This window comes from Anopheles cruzii, unplaced genomic scaffold (assembly GCF_943734635.1).
Source record: "Anopheles cruzii unplaced genomic scaffold, idAnoCruzAS_RS32_06 scaffold00424_ctg1, whole genome shotgun sequence".
NCBI lineage: Eukaryota > Metazoa > Arthropoda > Insecta > Diptera > Culicidae > Anopheles > Anopheles cruzii.
This window is the reverse complement of record NW_026454031.1, coordinates 1-8461: the sequence shown is the minus strand read 5'-3', so window position 1 is coordinate 8461 and position 8461 is coordinate 1.

Below are 8461 nucleotides of genomic sequence, written 5' to 3'. Positions count from 1 at the left end.
CAGCACCAACAGCAAAAATAGCACGAGCAGCACCAACAACAACAACGCAACCAAGCTGGTCGTACAGCCAAATCGAATCCATGCTCCCACTGAAATACGAAAATGCCCTGTTGGAGTTCGACTATGAAGCTAATGGTCATATCGACCAGTTTGCTAAAGCCACAATATCATATTTTAAAAAAGAAAAAAAGATATGCCGTCCATCAAAACCGCTTGATGGAAAGCAAACAATGAAAATTATTTTGAATAAGTTCTTTACCCAAGATCTTATTGCAGATTGCACCTGGGAAAATTTTTCGAAAACTAAGAACATAAGGTTAAATGAGTTTAAGTATGTTTTAAAAGTGTTCTATAAAAGTATATTTCATTTTGATCCTGGGTATGAGTACGAAGATTTCGAACGCGATCTTCAAACACATGTTAATTATCCGCGTGGTAGAGAAAAGAAGTCGGCGGTAAAAAAATAAAAAAATAAAAAGTCGAAGTTCGAAAGTTAGTAGTGTTATTTGTATTTTTGTATTCAAAGATGGGTTGCAAACCGAATTTTTTTTTCGACCTGTAATGTCAAAAAAGCGTTTTTTTTTTTTTTTTTCTCGATGCGGGGTGGGAAACCTTCATAGGCACCGTTAGGAGGGCGAGACCTCCTAGCCGGTAGTGTGGGATTTCCGATCTCTGAGGAGTCCGGACCTACCCACTAAAACCCCCCCTACCAATGCCTTGAGCCCCCTTCGGTATTACCTTCGAAGGGGAGGCTGGACAAGTTTGTCCCACTCGTGCCCACATGGGTACGCTCGCTAAAATATCGCGCTCACGACTTGGCAAGGCTACTCATTCGAGGTTTGCGTGCCAACGTTGCTTTCGCGAACCCACTGACTCCATCGAAAAGCCAGCAGGTGATGGAGGAAATTGGAAATCGTGCTGCCGGAGAGAGACGCACGAAGGCTACTAAGCGTGGGGATGGTAAGGATCGGCTGGAGCGACTGCACCTTAAGGGCTGATAAGAAGCCTAAGCAATGCTTCAAGTGCTGGGAGATAGGTCACCAAAGGCACAACTGTAAGGGCGTGGATCGCACAAACATGTGTCGACGATGTAGCGAGGTCGGGCACACAGTAAAGGAATGCACAAACGAGCCTAACTGTGCTTTGTGCCCTCCGGGCCAGGATAGGAAACATGCTCCAGGGGGTTCGCGCTGTGCGGCGATCAAAAGTGGATGCAAGTAATACAAATAAACTTGAACCACTGCGAGGTGGCGCAGGATCTACTGTTACAGCGGATGGCAGAAACAGGGGTGGATGTGGCGGTGGTGTCTGAGCCATACAAAATCCCTTCGCCAGATGGGAACTGGGATTGCGACGCAGATAACTTGGCTGTTATAGTGGCAGGGTGGAGCTGTCCAATCCAGGAGGTGGTAGACGACTCTCACGACGGTTTTGTAGTCGTCAAGATCGGTGGTGTGTTGTAGTAGGTGCTCGAAGAATTGGTGGACGTCCTCTCGACAAGACGCCCGGTTGTAGTAGGGGGCGGCTTCAACGCATGGGCCACGGCTTGGGGTAGCAGGATCACGAAAGAGCGAGGGGATCTTTTGCTAGAGTCATTTGCTCGGTTGGACGTTGTTCTAGCCAATCAAGGCAACACAAGAACCTTTAGTAAGAATGGACGCGAATCAGTGATCGATATAACTTTTTGTAGCCCAGAACTTCTAAGTGGGATGCAGTGGAGGGTTAGCGAAGAATACACTCACAGCGACCACTTCTACGTACGCTACTCAGTCTTGCGATCCAAGGATGGAATCCGAGCAGCAACCCAATGCCGAAAACCAGATAGGTCGTGGAAAACTGTGCGCGCGTGGAGCTGCAGGACAAGCTCACGAAGCTGCAGCAGGAAACGGAGGACGTCACGCAGCAGCTAGCAGATGCCCAATTGAAGGCTTCGGTGGCTATCAAGAGTGCCAGCAATCTAGAGAGCCAACTGAGCGAATCGCAGTGGCTGCTGGAGGAGGAAATGCGCCAGAAGCTGACCCTCAGTTTGAAGCTGCGCCAGATCGAGTCCGAGAAGCAGGCGCTCATGGAGCAGCCGGATGAGGACGAGGAGGCCAGGAAGAGCTACGAAAAGCTGACTGAGCTGAACGTGATGATTCAGGACATGAAGAAACGCTCCGAGGAAGAGTCAAAAGTGACTGAGGAACTGAAAGAGTTGAACAAAAGGAAGAAGATCCAGTCCGAGCTGAAGGACGAAAGCAACCTCAATCTGGATGTGGCGTGCACTCGAGACGGAGCTGATGAATGACTCCGGCCAGAGAGATGAGGAAGTGTCCCCAGTGCCTTCGGTCATCGTAAGCGTCAAACGGACGTTGGTGGATATCTCGGACGTGTTCCGGCATTCCGACGGGGATGATAACAGGGAAACGGCAGCAACGTCGATGACGTACGGTAGTGAAAAGAAGAAGAAGAAAAAGCGCGGCAAGAAGGACCGAAACGGGCTATGATGATAGCCAGCATATGAGGAAAAGGATCAAACTCGAAAAACACCGTGAGGAGATCGGTGTGAAGGAGTGTTTCGTTGAGGTGCAGAAATTTAAAATGAATGATTTAGGTGCGGCGTCATATTGTCTTGGTATACGGATTTCAAGAGATCGACAAGCTTGGAAAATTTCATTAGACCAACAGATGTATATTGAAGATATTGTTCGACGGTTTAAGATGGTCGAGGCGCATCCGTTAACTACTCCAGCAGAACCAAGTATCAAACTAGTGGATATGTTTTCATTGTGCAAGGTGGAGCTGTAGCATGGAGTGTGAAGAAACAACCGACTGTGGCTCTTTCATCATGTGAGGCAGAATATATGGCTCTTGCGGGATGTATTCAAGAAGCTGTGTGGTGGAGAAATCTTCGTTATGAATTTAGTGATGTGGAACCAATTCATATATTCTGCGACAATCAATCAACAATCTGCATCGCAAATAATGGATCCTACAATCCGAACCAAGCATATAAGTATTAGATATCATTTTGTACATGATAATCTGCAAAATGGTTTTGTTAAACTAAGTTATTTACCGACCACGGAGCAACCAGCTGATGGTTTCACAAAGCCAATGGGTTTACAGAAACAACAGAAATTTGTGAAGATTATCGGAATCGCGGATTAAGAAGGAGTGTTGGAATAGTAATCCGTGATTGTATATCTAAGTAACCTGTGAGGTGTTAAATAAATCATTCTTCTGGTCCTCACGATTGTACAACGACGTATTTCTCTGCGTGTCATACAATAGGTTATGGGCCCAGGACGTGAAGGTTGAGAAGAATCGTTAAGATTTCGTAAAGATTGAAATAATCCGACTGTGTGTAACGGAAATACTGTGTGTAACGGAAATACTGTGTGTGACGGCATTACTGTGTGAATACGAAAATGTTGTCAAATAGCAACGCTGAAGGAAGTTCGATGGCGCTCAATATTGGTGGACTGCCAGCAATCGAAAAACTGCGGGGAAGAGAGAATTTCATAACTTGGCAATTCGCAATTAAAATGATTTTAATGCGCGAAAGATGTTGGGACGCAGTACGGTTCAAGAACAAGTAAAAGAAAGAGCGTTGACAACTATCTGTTTGAGTTTAGAAACTCAAATTTATAGTTTGGTGTTAGATGCTAAAGATGCCCGAGATGCATGGTAAAGAATAGAAAGTGCATTTCAAGATAATGGACTCACGCGAAAAATAGGCCTGCTAAGGAAATTTACATCGATACGGCTAATGGATTGTACAAGTGTCGAAGCTTACGTTGATGATATAATGAGCACAAGACACAAATTGTTCATGGTAGGATTCAACGTGGATGACTATTGGTTGGCAGCAATTCTATTGATGGGATTGCCTGAGCAATATGAACCTATGATAATGGGTCTAGAGGCATCAGGAGTAGCATTAACGGCTGACGCTGTAAAAGCTAAGATTTTGCAAGACGTAAAAATATCAACCAATGCCACAGATGAATGTGTGCAAGGAGCATTGTATACTAAGCATGCTATGCGAAAAGGAAAACCGTCAGCTTGGACGAAGCGAATTGATGAGAAAATTTGTTACAATTGTAGAAAACCAGGTCATATTGCTGCAAATTGTCCAGATCAAAAGGAATACAAGCACATTACTATGTGTACAGCTTTCACGAAAGGAGATGTGAAGACGAACGAATGGTATTTCGATTCAGGTGCTACGTGTCATATGGCAAGAACAGATCAGAAATTCAATAATGAAACGGTATTGAATTGTAAAGTTGGTACGGCGAATAAGAGTAATATGAAGGCAATTGCGAAAGGATCCGTTGAATTGGATACCAGCAATGGCATAATTGATGTTAGTAAAGTGCTGAAAATACCGGACCTGGCCGCAAATCTATTATCAGTAAGTTCCATTTGCAAGAAAGGAAGAATTGTAATATTTTCTAAAGGCAAATGTGAAGTTAGAGAAAGAGATGGTAATTTGGTGGCTACAGGCATAGAAGAAAACGGATTATACCGACTGAAACAGAAAAGGAAAGAGGTCGTGATGATGATCGGAAATCACTACAATGTAGATCGCGAGCACGTCTGGCAGAGACGGCGGGGACATCGCGATGAGAAGGCGACCCGTCAACTAGGACGCGAGTTATTGTGTTCAGGAAGAAAAAACTGTTCAGGTGGACACGCCGAGCTGAGTGATTATGAGATCGAGCGGCAGCACACCACGCTGAAGGTCAAGATGCTCCAACGGAAGCAATCCGAAAAGGAGGAACTGTTGAAGAAACAGGAAGAGCGACTAAAGAGTAGGAATAACTCGGAAAAGTCGACGTGCTTCAAGTGCAAGAAGCGGAACTTCTTCCCAACCGTCCACGATGCGACTGGCCAGCTACTCTGTACGAGGTAACAGAATAGGAAGGTTGCCCCAGGGTCACGCTTGAGGAGCTACAGGCAGCCGCTAAGCGAAAAGTACCAAACAAATAGGCAGTAAGGGAGGTCTACGACTGATGCTAGAGTAGGATAGAAAAATGACAGTGGTGGACACTAGACGTGCACAAATGACTCCGGCAGAGCAACGAAACTTGTGCAATCCGGTCTCCATACGACGCATAACTTACAAATAATATCTTGCACAGTATACTGTTGCTCTGTGCTCTGTAGGTTATTGCGGTTCTGTGTACTATACACGTGAAGCCCTATTGGTTCTACAAAAGGAAGGGGTTCATGTGTTTGTTCGGCCAGAGGTTTTCCATAAACAATAACCTCCCGAGGGCTCGAGGTCGAGGTCTTAGCCGATATGAACTTAACAATTTGGCCTTGGTTTAAAGAGCCCGTGCCCGGTACAAGAAAATAACTGTCCGAATCGTCGTTGTCAATATTCAATAAAGTTAACTTATTTCGGATCATCACCCCGTTCTTAACTAACACGGGAAAAGGAATGCGCGTTGCACGCTGCTTCGCATGTGCGCTAATATTGCGCACTCTTTGGCGCAGCCGCAGGGCCGTTACCGTCTGCTGCAACAGCGACTGGTTCTTGCTGTCGTCTACTTGGTGGCTAAGAACACCAACTTCGTCCTCGAACGGGTTCGTCGACAGCAGCGGCAACGGCCCAAACCTCTCCACCTCATCCAAGTGGTGGAAGAGGTTGTGTGCTTTGCTGACAACATTGCCAAACAAAACATCATGCTGTTGCACAAACTGCTTTATCATACGATGCGCCGCCTTTCTATAAGCTGCATATCGCGCATGGTTGTATATGGCCATCGTGAAATGAAGGCGGAAGTAATTTTGGTAAAATTCGTCTTCTCCCGTGAACTTAAAAGCTATTACCCCCAAAACATCCATAATATATGACATTGTGGAGGGGAATGAAGTCGTTGTTAACTGCTCTCCTTGTACATACCGCCCGCCTATTCCCGCCCTCCTCTCAAGCGGGACTCCTGATCTCGTTAGTACTTGAAAACCAAAGGAGTAGCGCCACATCTTTTCGGTTTCAACCGTATGTTCTTTTTTGAATCTCTGCAAATAGGCGAACAATATACCTGTGTACAAAATGTGACGATTGTCGGCGACACTAACTTGCTCGACAACGTCGAACCCCGGAATTTCAGTTAATGGGGTCATGGGGTTTTCTTTACGATGTGTGTTATCGTAAACCCCATTAACAAAATCCCGATGTGTCCGCCGGTCGCCGATCGCGCCGAAGGACATGGTGCCGCCTTTAAATTTGCCTTCTGAACGGCATTTTTGGCACCCGCATGCCGCATCGCAGGCTACTGTGTCTGTAATTAAAATATATCATGTATTACTAATCGGAAAAATAAATTATCCTATTCCAAACATACCTTTAATGTATGCCCGTGCGGCAGCATCCGCCAGCACTGCATTCACTGATCGGCGTTCCAATTTGCCCAACTGCTGGCACAGTGACCGCAGGAACACCTCCAGTGGCGGCTTTCTGTTCCCACAAAAGACGACCAGTGGAAACGGATCGCCCACGGCTATTTTCGGTTCCACCAGCCGTCCTTGGATCACCCAAGACGAGACGTCTGGGTTCGAAGGTTGAAGCAACAGGGCCTCATCGACATTGAGGTCGAGTTCGGCCGTTGCAGCGTAGGGAAAGTACGGCAGATTTTCATCAAGAGCAAGATCTATAACGAGAATTGAATTACAAGTGTGTAATTTAATATTAATGTAAATATATTAAACATTAAGTACTTACTCAAATCACTCTGCCAGATTTGCCCAATCACCACGTTCTCCACGACCACCTCCTGCTCCTCGACATCCCAACCACCCCCTAGCGCCACTCGCACATCTGTGCTAGGCAAACCTTTAACATGTTTTGCCATTTTTCGCAACAAATATTGTAAAATGCGTTGGCCATGTTTTGCACATTTCTGCGTCGCTTTAACAAAAATAACGGCAACTTCCCTGGCCGTTTCTTGTTCTTCTGGTGTTGCGGCATCGAAGGTGCGGCGATCATCGCACTCCATCTCCGGCACGCTGTCGTCAGAGTCGTAGGCGTCCTCCTCCATTCGACGCCGCTTCTCCTCGTTCGCTTGCTCATTGCACGATCCTCGCTTAGAAGACATTCTGCAACAATAAGAAAAAAACATTACCATCGTGGCATCAGGGAGGATTAACAGAGGGATAAAAAATCAAAATAACTTGCCTTTAATCTGCAAAAGTACACCCGGAGCACAACAACTCACTAACCTTAAATTCCTAACTAACTAGCTGAGTAATAAACTAACTAACCAAAAACCACTAATAACTCAAACGTGAAGGGTATGCCTATTATAGAACGATTTGAAGCAGTGAAACAGAAACAATTTGGCAAGAAAGCTAACGACCGAAGCCCTTATCGTTTGAGCTTATTTGCGTACTGATTAAGCCCAAATTTTCGCTCAACGAAGCAAAACACCTCACGGCAGCACGCACGCACGTGATTATTGATTATTTGTCCGAAATGTTAGTCAATCTAATCAATGTTCCGAAAACGGGCCGATTTATGATATGAACGACACGAATGATTGCGAATTCAAACGATTTCCAGCAAGCGCTTTCCAGCAAGAAAAACCGTTAGAAATAGTGTCAAAGACAATGACACGACACAGTGACACTGACACATGAAGTGTCACTCAGTTGTCAACAAACAAAACGTAAACAAACGTGCTTTTACTAATTGAACCAGCAATTAGTAACTGCAAAGTGCAAATTAATAGTGAAAAATTTTCATTTTGCTTGCGTTAGCAGCCTAACACAACACACACGCTAGCTGTGATTCATCTTTCGTCGTGCTTAAGTATTTCCGGCATGTATGTGACTATTCTAATCCAATTAACATTCCGTGGTTTGCATTTGTGGAAGGAGTGAGTAGTAGTGTATTTGAGTAGTTCGTGGGTCTGGAACACCCGAAACGGTGTCGCAATACTTCGGGAAGGCTGCTAGAACAGAAACCTGGAAATGGATGCTGAAAGTTTAAGATGCTTGCTGAGCGGTGACTACGGGCTGGTGGAGGATGCACTGAACAAATTCAACAAACAGGTACCCGCGACTGGCGCGCATACTACGCGACTACGGCTATTGCGGATACGCCATTTGCGCACTTGCTTACTCCCTTATATTTCGACATGAAGCTACTGTTTCTGCTGACCGCGATCAATTGTGATATTCGGGCCAAAGTGCGCGACCAGCTGCACGGGCTGGTGTACCTCGTCGAAACGCTCGATCTATTCATGGGTCAGGCGGCAACGTTTAAAGAATTTAGCGTACGTAGTTCAATGAGTTCAGTGAACTTTCCTTCCACTAACGGGACCCTTTTTCTCTTTCCTCGGCGTCGACAGGACAAAGATTTAGATTTGATTAACGAGGTGCTGAAGGTGCTGTTCAATCTGACCGTGCGGACGGGCGATGGTCTGGTGCCGGAAGAGGAGGAAGCGAATCAGTTTCACCGCTTGGTGAC